This window comes from Mirounga angustirostris, unplaced genomic scaffold (genome assembly GCF_029215605.1).
Source record: "Mirounga angustirostris isolate CCGP_5_RB_7025 unplaced genomic scaffold, mMirAng1.0.hap1 SCAF_9, whole genome shotgun sequence".
In the NCBI taxonomy this organism is placed as follows: Eukaryota; Metazoa; Chordata; class Mammalia; order Carnivora; family Phocidae; genus Mirounga; species Mirounga angustirostris.
In genome coordinates, this window is record NW_026991717.1 from 30,940,418 (window position 1) to 30,954,398 (window position 13,981).

Genomic DNA, 13,981 nt, shown 5'->3' on the forward strand with positions numbered 1-13,981 from the left:
GGTTGTGAGCTTGAGCCTTGCATTAAGGCTCCGCAATGGGCGTGTAGCCTGGTTAAGATTCTCTCTGTCCCTCTCCCTCTGAACCTACCCCCCTCTAAAAAAAAAAAAAGTCAACAAGAAAACAGCAGAAGCTTGGATTCTGGGGAGCCAGTGGATATTACTAAATAAGACCATAATCTGGTAGAGGAAAAGCTAAATTATCCTTACAACAGTATGCTGGGTCTTTATTCTCATTAGTAAAGATACCTGCCTGTGGTCTGTACCATTAGACCTCCACAAACAGCCAATGCTTCTCTGAGTAAAAAGTGACGGGTAGGATGTCAGCTTTTCCTGAGGAGGTGCTGTGGCCCTGGTCCTTGTGGCTGCCGCAAGTACTGGATAGCATTTTCATTCCTATCAATAACAACCCACCAATTAGCAGAACTGACCCCAGGGACAAAAATGAACAACCCTCAAGGCCATTACTGATTAGATATGTAATTTTACTTTATGCAAGTCACTCAAACTCTCTAGGGCATATCATCCTTATATTTTTTAAATAAAAAATAACTGAATTCTTTAGATTATAAAAGCAATCAGAAAATAAAGATATACAAACAAATGAGCAAAACCCCAGGCTCCAAATATTTTTTTTTTTAAGATTTTATTTACGTGAGAGAGAGAGAACATGAGCACAGGGAGGGGTAGAGGGAGAAGCAGACTCCCCGCTGAGCAGGGAGCCCAATGTGGGGCTCGATCCCAGAACCCTGGGATCATGACCTGGGCCGAAGGCAGATGTTTAACTGACTGAGCCACCCAGGAGTTCCCTGAGCCCCAAATCTTACTATATATCTCTCCAGATCTTTTTCCTATAGATCAAATTGTACACACACAGATACACAGATATATTTAACACAATGAACATGCTGTCTGGTAACATGAAAACCTTTTTAAAGTCCCAAAATTTACAATCAAGTCAAAAGATTATGTAAATGCAAATTTGGGTTAAAATGCCAATTTGAATCATTCAAACAAATTTAACAGTGAGGGAAATAAAGTTTCAGTCAGAGTCCTTTAATAACTTCAAACAATTAAAAACATTTCTCATAATAAAAAACAACTCTTCTCTATGGAAATAGTTATCTGGCAAGATTATCTATTCAGGGCACAGCTGAAAACTAGACAAGGTAGGAAAGAGCATTAGGGTCTCATTTATAGACTCTTTACTCTTGTTTTAGACAGATTTAATTTGATCAATTCAGAACAGTTTCGTTGGTATTGTTTGTACAGAAATAAAAGTGAATGCTCTACTTATAATTTGATGAATTCTAACAGTCTCTCTCATGCTCCCCTTTATTTGTACATCCCCTATCCACTTAACTATGAGCTGAGATAATGTTAACTTGAGTGGAGATACGTACGTCCCACTGCTTTCTCACAAAGGTACCCAAATGCCCTTTCCACCATTACCCTTTTAAAAAGACTCTTTTCTAATCATTTCTTCTGTGAACTTGTGTATTCCCAAATATGTAAGGGTGGATAACCTCCGAGAGCCTGTATCTCTTGTCATTTGATGTTCTAGACTTCAGTTTCCAACTGCCCACTAGACCTCTCTAAATAGAACTAATTATCTTTCCTCCAAAATGTGCTCCACTTGTTCTGGACATCATAACAATTAATGGTATCACAATATTGGTAGACGTTCAGGCTGGGTCAAGGTTGACCCCCACTCCTCCCACCCCAGTCCTTCTCATGCTGTATCCAATTAATTGCCAGGTTCTGTCTCTCCAATCTGTACTCTTCCTTTGAGAACTCTAGCCATCACATAAGTCCTCGATTTCATCATTCTTTGTCTGAGGTACTGGGATGGTATCTTGTTGTCTCTTAATTCCTCTAAAATACAGATCTTTACCACTCTACTTACTTTTTCATGCAACCATCAGTGGTTTTCAGTTGTCTCTATAATACATTGAACTCCTTAAAACAAAATATAGTGCTCTTTTGTGATTGATACTGCCTTACCATTTTTTTAATCATCATCTCCTACATGTCCACCCATATAACAACTGTTCAAAATTCTATAGAACTTTCCATGCTTCAGTCAAATGTCAAGTCCCCTGTGAAGCTGCAGGTCTTCTTAAAATTAACTGTTTCCTCCTCATAATTCCTATCACATGGTACTATGGCTGTTTGTATACAACTTTCTCTCTCTCACTCACTAGTCTTAGCTTCTTATTCAGGTTTGGTACCTATATGCTTCTTGAACAGATAAAAAAAATAATGCTTTATTATCTGGTTTCACAGACCAAAAAGCTTAGAAGAGGACAGAAGCATTCAGACAGAAATGGCAAGTGACAAGCTGACTGACAGCAAATGGAGAGAAAGAAAAATACAAAAACCAAACTTAAGAGCTCAAAAAGCATCTCAGTGTGGGGCTAACAGCTCAAATCCCATAAGGGCATCACCACATTTTCCAGAATGGCAATGATTGACCTTGACTCTAATTATAGCAAGATACCAAGAAAATGTTTAATTATGTTGAGTATCCTGTTTAAGGAGGGAAGTGTGAAAGGTATTTTGGAAAGATTTTCATACAAATGGTTTTATTATTTAAGTTTATTTGTTTAATTATAAATAAATATGTTTTATAGCTAATTTGGAAAACAAAGGTAGAGAGAAGGAAAAAAATACCCAAATCTTAGTCTGCATTTTAAAAAAAATGTAGGTCACATAAGCACCAAATGATTTTTCTGAAAACATTTTAATGTTTAATGAGTTTGAGCTCATAATTATCCAGAAAATTTGGCTAATTAGAACTCATTCTTTCAAAGGACATAGAGAGCTAAGATTTTACTGTATCACTACATAAAAGTATTCATCCAACTCTCTGTTTTAATATATGACTGGAGAATGATGAGGTGGGGAGGAGACGAGAATTTGAGGAACAAAAAGACAAAAATGGAGGGTGAAAGAGAAAGAAAGAATCCAAAATAAAAGGTAGGAGAACAATCAAGACAACTGAGAGGAAGAACAAAAAAACAAAAAGAGAGAAAGCCCAATATATGAGCAGATACATTTAGAAAAAGGACAACTCTTCTTTCATTTTCTCCTCTCTTGACTTCCTTTGTTCTAATTGACTTCAGGCTGATGTATGTACCCTCAGATGCATGCTGAATTCCAATGAAGTCCTCCTACACGTATACTTTATACCAACATAATCCAGTTAAAAGGATTTTAATTGGTGTGCACCATTCCCTGCAATTTCAACATTTTAAAAATGAATAGTCTCACTAAGTACCAGATGGTGACATGTACTAATTAATCAGGCCTATTCAATGAATGAGCATATTAAAATGAATGTACCTATTAGACATGTGTTGCGGAAGCCCCATCCCAAGGAAGCCTCCCCTTAAATGAGTGCCCACGGAAGGTGCAGATTTACTGTGCAATACTCACAAGTTTCTCCCACAATTGTCTGCAGCAGCAATACCATCATTCTTGCATCTCCCTCCAGATCAGCCGGTATTTCATGCTAATAAGCAGCCCGTACGCCTTGCTATTTCTCTGTAATCTGTCTAACTTTCATAAGCAAGAGACAGCTGAACTCTGGGTCTACCATTTTCCTACCAAAGAGAAGATTATACAAACTTCAAGGTTATTTGTTAAATGGACAACAGGTGAGGGGCAATGATCACATGAAGCTCCTGATCCAACTCCCTTCCTCCCCAATTTGTCTGTCAGGCAGTGAAAGCCTTAGCATTGCTAGCTCAGGGAATAAGACATTGCAAATGGAAATCCTGCATGACAGGTTGCCATGCTCTGATTTTCTTCAAATATTGTGGGCATTGGAGAAAAAGGTATAATCTACTGGTAGGTCTTAAAATACTACTAGGTATGCTTTTTGAAAGAGAAAGAAATCCTAGAAGCTATTTGTTTTCTTAGCTCCTCATACTCATCACTTCTCTATTTTATATTACCTTGAATCACCACAATTCCAAATGTATTCTAATACTATAGAATTCCCCAAATCTCTCTAGAGTTATCGACAAAGACTGGTTTCTGATTTGTCAATGGCACTGAAAACTGAGCAAGTGATGAGGTAAGGAAGGGAAGAAGCAGCAAGGTACAGATAAAACAGATAAAACAGACCATGGAGAAGAAGGGAGTGTTGTGAGACATGGATGTTATCTGGCACAAAGCAGGCACTGACAAATGTTAGTTCCCTCTCTGAGATAATAACAAATGGTAGGGAAAATTTTTGTTTGCTCACTAAAAAAATCAACCTAAAGGGAAACCTAAGAGAAGTCTAAATATGGTTATCCTTGGAGAAGTTAGAGATTATAGTAGAAAATGATGCTTGTTTATGATGCATGGCAATGGTTATTGCTTAAAATCAATAAAGAATAAAACCCTAAAGAATTCATAGGGGAAGGTAAACCAATAATAGAAATGACAAAATTTGGGCGCCTGGGTGGCTCAGTTGGTTAAGCGACTGCCTTCGGCTCAGGTCATGATCCTGGAATCCTGGGATCGAGTCCCGCATCGGGCTCTCTGCTCGGCAGGGAGTCTGCTTCTCCCTCTGACCCTCCCCCTCTCATGCTCTCTCTCTCTCATTCTCTCTAATAAATAAATAAAATCTTAAAAAAAAAAGAAATGACAAAATTTTTAGTTACAGACTAGAAAAGCCTCCCTAATGGCAAACACCATTTAAACTATATTACTTTTGAAACAAATAATGCAATATATGTTAAGAAAAAAAAAAAGAAGAAGAAGAAGGTAGCGAGAGGGGAAGAATGAAGCGGGGGAAATTGGAGGGGTAGACGAACCATGAGAGACGATGGACTCTGAAAAACAAACAGGGTTCTAGAGGGGAGGGGGGTGGGAGGATGGGTTAGCCTGGTGGTGGGTATTGAGGAGGGCACATTCTGCATGGAGCACTGGGTGTTATGCACAAACAATGAATCATGGAACACTTCATCTAAAATTAATGATGTAATGTATGGGGATTAACATAAGAATAAAAAAAATCAGGAAAAGATGTGTTATATCCTCAAAAAAAATAATAAACTATATTACTTTCTCTGGGCTCTTGCCTAAAAATGAGAGGTAGAATTAATTATTCAAGCAAATTTAATTAATATGGACATAATTAAAAGTCAAAAATAAGAAATTTTCATCAAGAGGTTTCTGTGCAATGATTCAATAGTTTTTTGAAATTTTCTATTACTTTAACAATTTCTGGTAGATTTCTATTATTTTTCAAATTTTGGTTCTGCTTCTATCCACCACCACCCTTAAATAAGAAAATATTTTGGTAGGGTGTTCAGCAGACAAACGGGTTCTTCTAAGAGTCCTGTGTTCTGAGATAAGACAAAACTCAAGAAGACAAGATATCAAAACCAACCACAATTCCCAGCCCATACACTTAAAAGGAACCATGTTAGAAAAACCGGAACCCTGCCTGACTGAGAGAAAGCACTGATTTATACCAACGTAAGCAGACTTAAGACAACTCTTGGACTACTCTGAAAAATAATTTATTATTAAATTATGAAGAACACAACTGGTCAATAACCTACAAATCTAGGCAAAAAGAAAACACAATCCTTCTTGAACATATAGGATGTGACTAGCTTAATGTGAAACTATGAAAAAGGGCACAGCACCCACTTTTATTTTATAGGTAGTTCTATCTAGAAGGCTGAATTAATATTAAAGCAAGCTTCATTTGGAACAATATCAGAGTGTAAAATAAATACCAAGTTTGAAGGCAGATGAATCAGACACACAAAAGGAGACATACAAAGGGAGCCAGTAGGGTCTAAGTATGACATCTAACACAGTCAGAGTTGGGGATTCTACTGCTTCTGTCTTCAAGCTACAACTCTGAATTAGTCATTTATGCCTCTAGCTACATGGCATCCTGCATCTCAGGTGCCTAGAATTCCTTGGAAAGGGGCCATGAATATATTTATATAAAAACAGACTCTGAATTAGCTTTTCCCAGATGATATGCCAGAAATAATGAAAAGACAATATTTAGAATATGCTAGATGTCATGAAGTATTCTCACCACGAGAAAGAGCCTTTGATTGATGAATGGGGGGAAGACTGATTAATTTCTTCATGAAACACAGATAATGTATAGAAATGGGGAAAGAATGGTATTTACACACAAAAGCTTATCAATTTATACAATAAAATCTAAGGCTAATATATAGGTCTTTATGTTGAAAAGACTACTGTAAAACTTCTTTTTAAGAATCTGTTCCCTATTGGGGCACCTGCCTGGCTTAATTGGTAGACCATGTGATTCTTAATCTCAGAGTCATGAGTGCAAACCCCATATTGGGCATAGAGTTTACTCAAAAAAAAAAAAAAAAAGAAAAGAAAAGAAAAAGAAAAAGAAACTAACATTTGTTGAGGTACTACAGTCACTGTGCTGGAAACTTTATATAATATCACCTCATTCAATCCTCCTAGCCATCATATTGGTAGGTATCATCTCCAATTTACAGATGAGGAAACTGATGCTCAATGGTATAAAATTAGGAAGTAGTGTTCATATTAGATCTCAGGCCTGACTCCAAACCCTATGCTTCTCAAAAGTAATGGCATTTGTAATGGCAAAGATAATATATTTTGCCCCAGAGGTGAGTTATTGTAAAGTATATTTCTACATGTCATAACTGTCTAAAGTTGATTTGCTGGAAAAGTACAAAGAAACAAGAAACTTAACCATTTCAATAATAAGCAGAACATTATATAAATGAATTCAGTAAAGTTGTAGGATATAAAATTAACATACAGAAATCAGTTGTGTTTCTATACACTAATAACAAAAGAGCAGAATGAGAAATTAAGAAAATAATCCCATTTGGGGCGCCTGGGTGGCTCAGTTGGTTAAGCGACTGCCTTCAGCTCAGGTCATGATCCTGGAGTCCCTGGATCGAGTCCTGCATCGGGCTCCCTGCTCAGCAGGGAGTCTGCTTCTCCCTCTGACCCTCCTGACCCTCCCCCCTCTCGTGTGCTCTCTCTCTCTCAAATAAATAAATAAAAAATCTTTAAAAAAAAAAAAAAGAAAAGAATCCCATTTATAACTGCATTAAAAAGAATAAAATACCTAGGAATAAACTTAACTAAGAAGGTGAAAGATCTGTACCTGAAGACTCTAAAACATTGATGAAAGAAATTAAAGATGACACAAATGGAAAGACATTCCATGCTCATGGATTGGAAGAATCAATATCCTTAAAATGTCCATACTCCCCAAAGCAACCTACAGATTCAGTGCAATCTCTATCAAAGTACCAACAGCATTTTTCACAGAACCAGAACAAATAATACTAAAATTTGTGTGGAACCACAAAAGACCTGGAATAGCCAAGCAATCTTGAGAAAGAACAAAAAAACTGGAGGTATCACAATCCCAGATTTCAAGATCACTACAAAGCTGTAGTCATCAAAACAGTATGGTGCTGTTTTGCACAGAAACAGACATCCAGATCAATGGAACAGAAGAGCGCCCAGAAATAAACCCATGCTTATATGGTCAATTAATTTACGACAAAGGAGGCAAACAAAACAAAACAAAAACAAAAACAATAGGGAAGAGAGTCTCTTTAATAAACAATGCTGAGAAAACTGGGCAGCTACATACAAAAGAATGAAACTGGACCACTTTCTTATACTATACACAAAAATAAACTCAAAATGGATTAAAGACCCAAATGTAAGACATGAAACCATGAAACTAAAAGAAAACATAGGCAGTAATTTCTTTGACATTGGCCTTAGCAACATTTTTCTAGGTATGTCTCCTCATTAACAAGCAGAATGATGTGAATTACATTTGATTCTATTGTAAGATCTGTTAACATTAAAGTTTCTAGCAGGTGTGTTATTTTTCTGGTTTATATTTTATCTTCTAACTGACCAGTCAGTTTGAAATGAGCAGATTCTAAAATGAAGAAACAAAACCACCCATTTACTCAATGTGGTTTTCAAACTATAAAAAGTGAAGCTACTATGCCATATTCACATCAGATAAAAGTTGTTTTTTAGAGTAGGGCTTCTTAAACTTTAATGTGCTTACAAAGTACCTGGGTATCTTGTAAAAGTGCTGATTCAGTAGGTCTGGAGCCACAAACCATTCTTGAGGAGTGGGCTTTAGAATATATACAAAGATGGGGATGATAAAAATCTGGGAAATAGGATACGAAGAAATCATTTCTATTGTTCCCTGGATATGTGGCTAAAGGACAATACCATGAAGTTTTATTCTTGTACTTTATAGCACAATCTATGGACTTAAAATCAAGAGCATAAACCACAAGAGCAAACACAGTTTTGCTGAAGAAGCTGGAGAACTGACACTATCCATCTTTAAGACTAACTATAAAGCTATTAATAATTAAGACAGTATGGTATTAGTGAAAAAACAGACAAATAAATCAGTGGAACACAAGAGAGAGACCAATAATAGATCCATACAAATACAGTCAACTGATTTTTGACAAAGAAACAAAGGCAATTCAATGAAGAAAGGTAGTCTTTGCCACAAAAAATACTGAAACAACTAGAAATCTACATATATATATATATATGAAAGAATCTAGACAAAGACCTTATACCCTTCACAAAAATTAACTCAAAATGGAATATAAGACCTAAAGATAAAATGCAACACCATAGAATTCCTAGAAGATAATCTAAAAAAAAATCTAGATGGCCTTGGGTTTAATGATGACTTTTAAGATACTACACTAAAGGCACAATCCATCAAAGAAAGAATTGATAAGTTGGACTTCATTAAAATTAAAAACTTCTGCTCAGCAAAATGCAATGTCAAGCAAATGAGAAGACAAGCCACAATGTGGAAGAAAATATTTGCAAAAGATATATCTGAAAAAGAACTGCTACCCAAAAATATAAAGAACTCTTAAACGCAGCAAGAAAACAAACAACACAACAAAAAAATGGGCAAAAGATCTGAGGAGATAGCTCACCAAATATATATAGATAGCAAACAAGCACATGAAAAGATGGTCAACATTTGATGATGAGAAATCTTGCCCCTTTGTATTTACCCAAAGGGGTTGAAAATGTATGCCTATACAAAACCTGCACACAAATGTGTATAGCAGCTTTATTCATAATCATTAAAACTTGGAAACAATCAAGATATCCTTCAATAGGTGACTGGATAAACTGTGGTATATCCATAAAATGGAATACTATTCAGTGATAAAAAGAAATGAGCTATCAAGCTATGAAAACATGGAAGAACCATAAATACACATTACAAATTGAAAGAAGCCAACCTGAAAAGGCTATATACTATGTGATTCCAACTATATGACATTCTAGAAAGGGCAAAACTATGGAGACAGGAAAAAGATCAGTGGTTTCCAAGGATTTACAGGGTGGGAGGTATATGAATAGGTGGAGCCCAGGGAATTTTAGGGCAGTGGAGCTGTTCTGTATGTTAGTATGATGGTGGCTACACATTGTTCTACATTTGTTAAAATCCAAAGACTGCATAACATAAAGAATGAACCCTAATGTAGACAGTGGATTTGGTTGATAATGATGTGTCCATGTTAGTTTACTGATTGTAATGAATGTACTACATTTGTGTGGGATGTTGATGGTGTGGGAGGCTGTGTATGTGTGTGGAGAGCTGATATATGGGTAATCTCTATACCTTCCACTTAATTTTGCTGTGAACCTAAAACTGCTTTAAAAAATAAAGTCGATTACTTAAAAATAAAATCAAGAGCATATATACCTCTAATGCTTAAAAAGAATTAATGGTTAACTATAAGCATGGAAAATTTCCGCAGTTAAGTTAGTGTAATAGTAAGATAATTTGAGTTTATATAAGAAAGCACATTAGTTGTTTTTTTTTTTATTTGAAAATTTAAAAAAGGGGATTTTTGTTTTCCAAAAGGGTATTGTCCGATTGACTGACTAGGCAGAGGGGAGTTCTTATCTACAACGGGGAGCCCAGGGGTCAAGCTGTGGGTGCCAGAGGATAAGGTACAGGGACAACAGTGGGTTTCTAATTTTCCATTTCCAGTTATATTTTCAAGTTTCCTTTCAGGACTCTCAGAGTGCTCCTCCTCAGCTCCAGGCTCAGTGTGGGCCTGGGACCAGGTCAAGCCGAAACTGGATCTGTACTACTCTGAAGTAAGACACAAGGCTCTGAGTGCAGTTCTTGCCCCTGAGACTTTTAAACAGAATTAGTGAAAAAATCCAACATAAAGAAACTCTTCTATACACCTGCCTACCAACTTCAATCTATTGCTTTTTATCATTATAGCTCCTGTTTACTAGGCTAATACTACTACTATGTAAATCATATTTCTAATTCATACAATAAACTTGAGGGGCAGCAATTATCATTTTAATGAATAAGGATGTGGGGGATTGAAGAGATCAAGTTTCCTGCCCAGTTCCATACAGCTCTGAAGTAGTAAGCCTTGAACCCAGCCCTGACTCACTTCAAAATCCCACTTAATCCTACTAAATCATACTGTTTCTATACCCCTTGATAACCACCACATGCCCCTCTTTGCTGTGGGTGGAACCCTTCTCTAGTTTCTGATCTCAGCACATCCCATTCCACTCTGTACTTGGCTACTCCCTTGGTTAGAACCACCAGTAGCTCTGGGAAAATGACATCCCCAGTCTAGTATTGTTTCCATGGGACTCACATTGGCCAGGCCAGTAGCTTCCTCTCAGGGTGAAAAATATTAGTCATTGTTAACTATTGTGCTCATCCCTCCTTCCACTCTTTTCAGTTTAACTGTTTGCATTAACTAGAAGATCTATGAATTTTAGACAATGTAGTACAGAGGTAAAAAACTTTACTTCCTGCCCAAGGAGAAAAGCTGGAAAAATTACTTTAAAATCAAACACTGTTTAGAATAACAGAACAAATAAAACAATAAAAATGATGGATTATGGAACAGTTAAAGTCTAATATGTGAAATGTGTGTGGAAATACCAGGTTTGGTAAGACAGAAACATCTAACTAGGGGCGCAAGGGTGGCTCAGTCGGTTAAGTGTCTGCCTTCGGCTCGGGTCATGATCCCAGGGTTCTGAGATTGAGTCCTGCATCGGGCTCCCTGCTCAGTGGGGAGCCTGCTTCTCCCTCTCCTGTTCCCCCTGCTTGTGCTCTCTCTCTGTCAAATAAATAAATAAATAAAGTCTTAAAAAAAAGTCTAACTGTGAGAACTAACCTATTGATGAAAAACTGAAGAAATGGACTAAGAGTCAAGTTATGTGTCCTTTAACACCTCCTTACTACTTCATATAGCAACTATAAAACAGATTTTATAAAGGGGTGCTTTTAATTGTTATTCGTTTTTGAAGGATCCTCTCCTCTCCATTGCTGCTATTTTGGAAAGAAAGTAAAGAGTTAAGTATCTACAGACTAGGGAAGTAAATTCACAGTACAGATTCAACTACTTACTCACTAGCATAATAGAAAGACAGGAAATACATGTTGAAAAAAGTTCTATAAATAGAAAATAAATTGAAACTGGATCTTTAAAAAAAGTCCATTCTAAGATAACTCTTTTATCTCTCTCTTTTTAATGTAAAATATACCCTCAAACATTCCATATACGCTCAACCACTGAGTCTAAACCCTAGTGAAGAGAGATATTCAAGGTACCTGATTAAAGTCAAAACTCTGCATCCATTGTATCCTTAGCTTATTTCTTTATCCTTCAGAAAAAGATTTTTTTTTTTTAAAACCAGAAATTATCAAACAAGCTAACAGATGGCAAGAGCATTGAATCAAGTCTAATTTGGGTTGAATTCAAGTTTGATTATCTGGAGACATGAAAGCCATTTACCCATATTAGCATCAAATGCCTAATACTGATAAAAATGTGATGGAAGTATGATCCAATAGAAAGCTTTCTGGACTGGGAATTAAAAGAGCATCCCACCCCACCCCACCCTAGCTAACTAGTTAAAAAACTGGCAAAGTCACAGATTCCTTCCACCTCAGAATCCTTTATCTGTCCAATGAGATGACAATAAGTCCTCCTTTCTACGAGATGCTGTGGATAAAATGGAATCTTAAAAAAAAAAATTCTCCTTTACTGGGTGTGAAAGTAGAATAATGGACCCACAAATACATCCATATCTATATCCCCAGAACCTGTGAAAATGTTACCTTATATAGCAAAAGAGGCTTTTCAGATGTGATTAAATTAGAATCCTAAAAGAGATTATCCAGGATTATCTGGGTGGGCTCAAAGTAATACCAAGGGTCCTTAAAAGTGAAGGAGGGAGGTATGAGGGTCAGAATCTGAGTGATGTGATAAGAAAAAGCCTGACCAGCCATTGTTGACTTTGAAGATGGAAATGGGTCCTAAGGCAAGGACTGTGGGCAGCCTCTAGAAGCTGGAAAAGGCAAGCAAAAGAATTCTCCCTTAGAGCCTTCAGAAGGAATGCAGCCCTGCCAAAACCTTAATTCTAGCCCAGTGAGACTAATTTCAGATTTCTGACCTCCAGAAATGTAAGACAGTAAATCTATGCTGGGTTTTTTTTTTTTTTTTTAAGATTTTATTTATTTATTTGACAGAGAGAGAGAGAAATAGCGAGAGCAGGAACACAAGCAGGGGGAGTGGGAGAGGGAGAAGTAGGCTTCCCGCGGAGCAGGGAGCCCAATGCAGGGCTCGATCCCAGAACCCTGGGATCATGACCTGAGCCGAAGGCAGACGCTTAACGACTGAGCCACCCAGGCGCCCCAATCTATGCTGTTTTAAACAACTAAGTCTGTTGTTTCTTACAATAGCAATAGGAGACTAATACACTGGGTTCGATCTCAGCTTTTGACACTTACCCTGGCTTTGTGTCCTTAAACCAGTCACTTATGTTCTTGAACTTTAGTTTCCTTATCTGTAAAATGGGGATTAAAATAAGCAACTATAGGTTGTTATAGATATCAAATAGGTTAAGTGCTGAGTGCTATTAAGTGATTTTTAAAAAGCTACCACCTACACTACACTAGAGCAATAAATTGCAATTATTTTTACACCTACACTACACTAGAGCAATAAATTGCAATTATTTTTACAAAACCTACAGGCAACTCATAGTTTTGTGCATTAAAGCTTCCAGCTATCACTAAATTTATTGGTAATATATTGATGTGGAGGTCATTGGTTTGTTCCCATGGACTGCAAGGCTGAAGTTCTTTTAGATCTCAAAGTTCCCAAAGGGAAGAAGCAATATGTATGTAATTTGTTTTAAACCCAGTTTCTATATCCAGTGTAAAGTCAACACTCTGTATTGATTTCACCCTTAGGTTATTTCTTTATCCTTCAGGAAAAGGGGACTTTTATACCAGAAAACTTTTTTTTAGTATTTAAAACTTAAAGATAGGGCGCCTGGGTGGCTCAGTTGGGTAAGCAACTGTCTTCGGCTCAGGTCATGATCCTGGGGTCCTGGCATTGAGCTCTGCATCAGGCTTCCTGCTCAGCGGGGAGCCTGCTTCTCCCTCTGACCCTCCCCCCTTTCATGCTCTCTCTCTTTCTCTCATTCTCTCTCTCATATAGTAAATAAAATCTTTTTAAAAAATAAATAAAACTTTAAGATAGGAAAATTTAAGATAGGAAGACAGATCACTATAGTCCCACCTCTTTATTTTACTACTAAAAAGAGTAATGCACAAGGAAGTTAACTGATTTGTTTCATCATCAATATGCAGCCAGTTCACATCAGAGATGGATTACCTGGGTTTTCTACCTCCAAATCTGTGCTATTTTGTTAGAGTAGGGATCAGCAATACGGCCCATGGGTCACATCTAGATAGCCAACTGTCGTTTTGTAAATAAAGTTTTATTGGACACAGGAACACCCATCATTTGCATATTGTCTACAGCTGCTTTCTTTTTACAAAGGCACAAATGAATAGGTGCAATAGACTGGCCTACAAAGCTTAACCTACTTATGATCTTGTCCATGTACAGAAAGTTTG

General features: G+C 36.9%; 1 protein-coding gene across 49 annotated transcripts in view; it reads right to left on the reverse strand.

Annotated features, from left to right (window-relative positions):
• Window positions 1-13,981, reverse strand: part of PEAK1 (pseudopodium enriched atypical kinase 1) — a 320,078-nt gene that overhangs the window by 98,489 nt on the left and 207,608 nt on the right. Inside the window, exons 6-7 of one of the 49 annotated variants that reach the window (XM_064570085.1) lie at window positions 3,436-3,602; window positions 251-393 (exon numbers count right to left, since the gene is read on the reverse strand). The exons of 46 other annotated variants lie outside the window; for them this stretch is intronic. The gene's annotated coding sequence lies outside the window, so the exon portion shown is untranslated. The remainder of the gene's footprint in view (window positions 1-250; window positions 394-3,435; window positions 3,603-13,981) is intronic. 2 more of the 49 variants (XM_064570086.1, XM_064570087.1) reach the window with 2 other exon arrangements.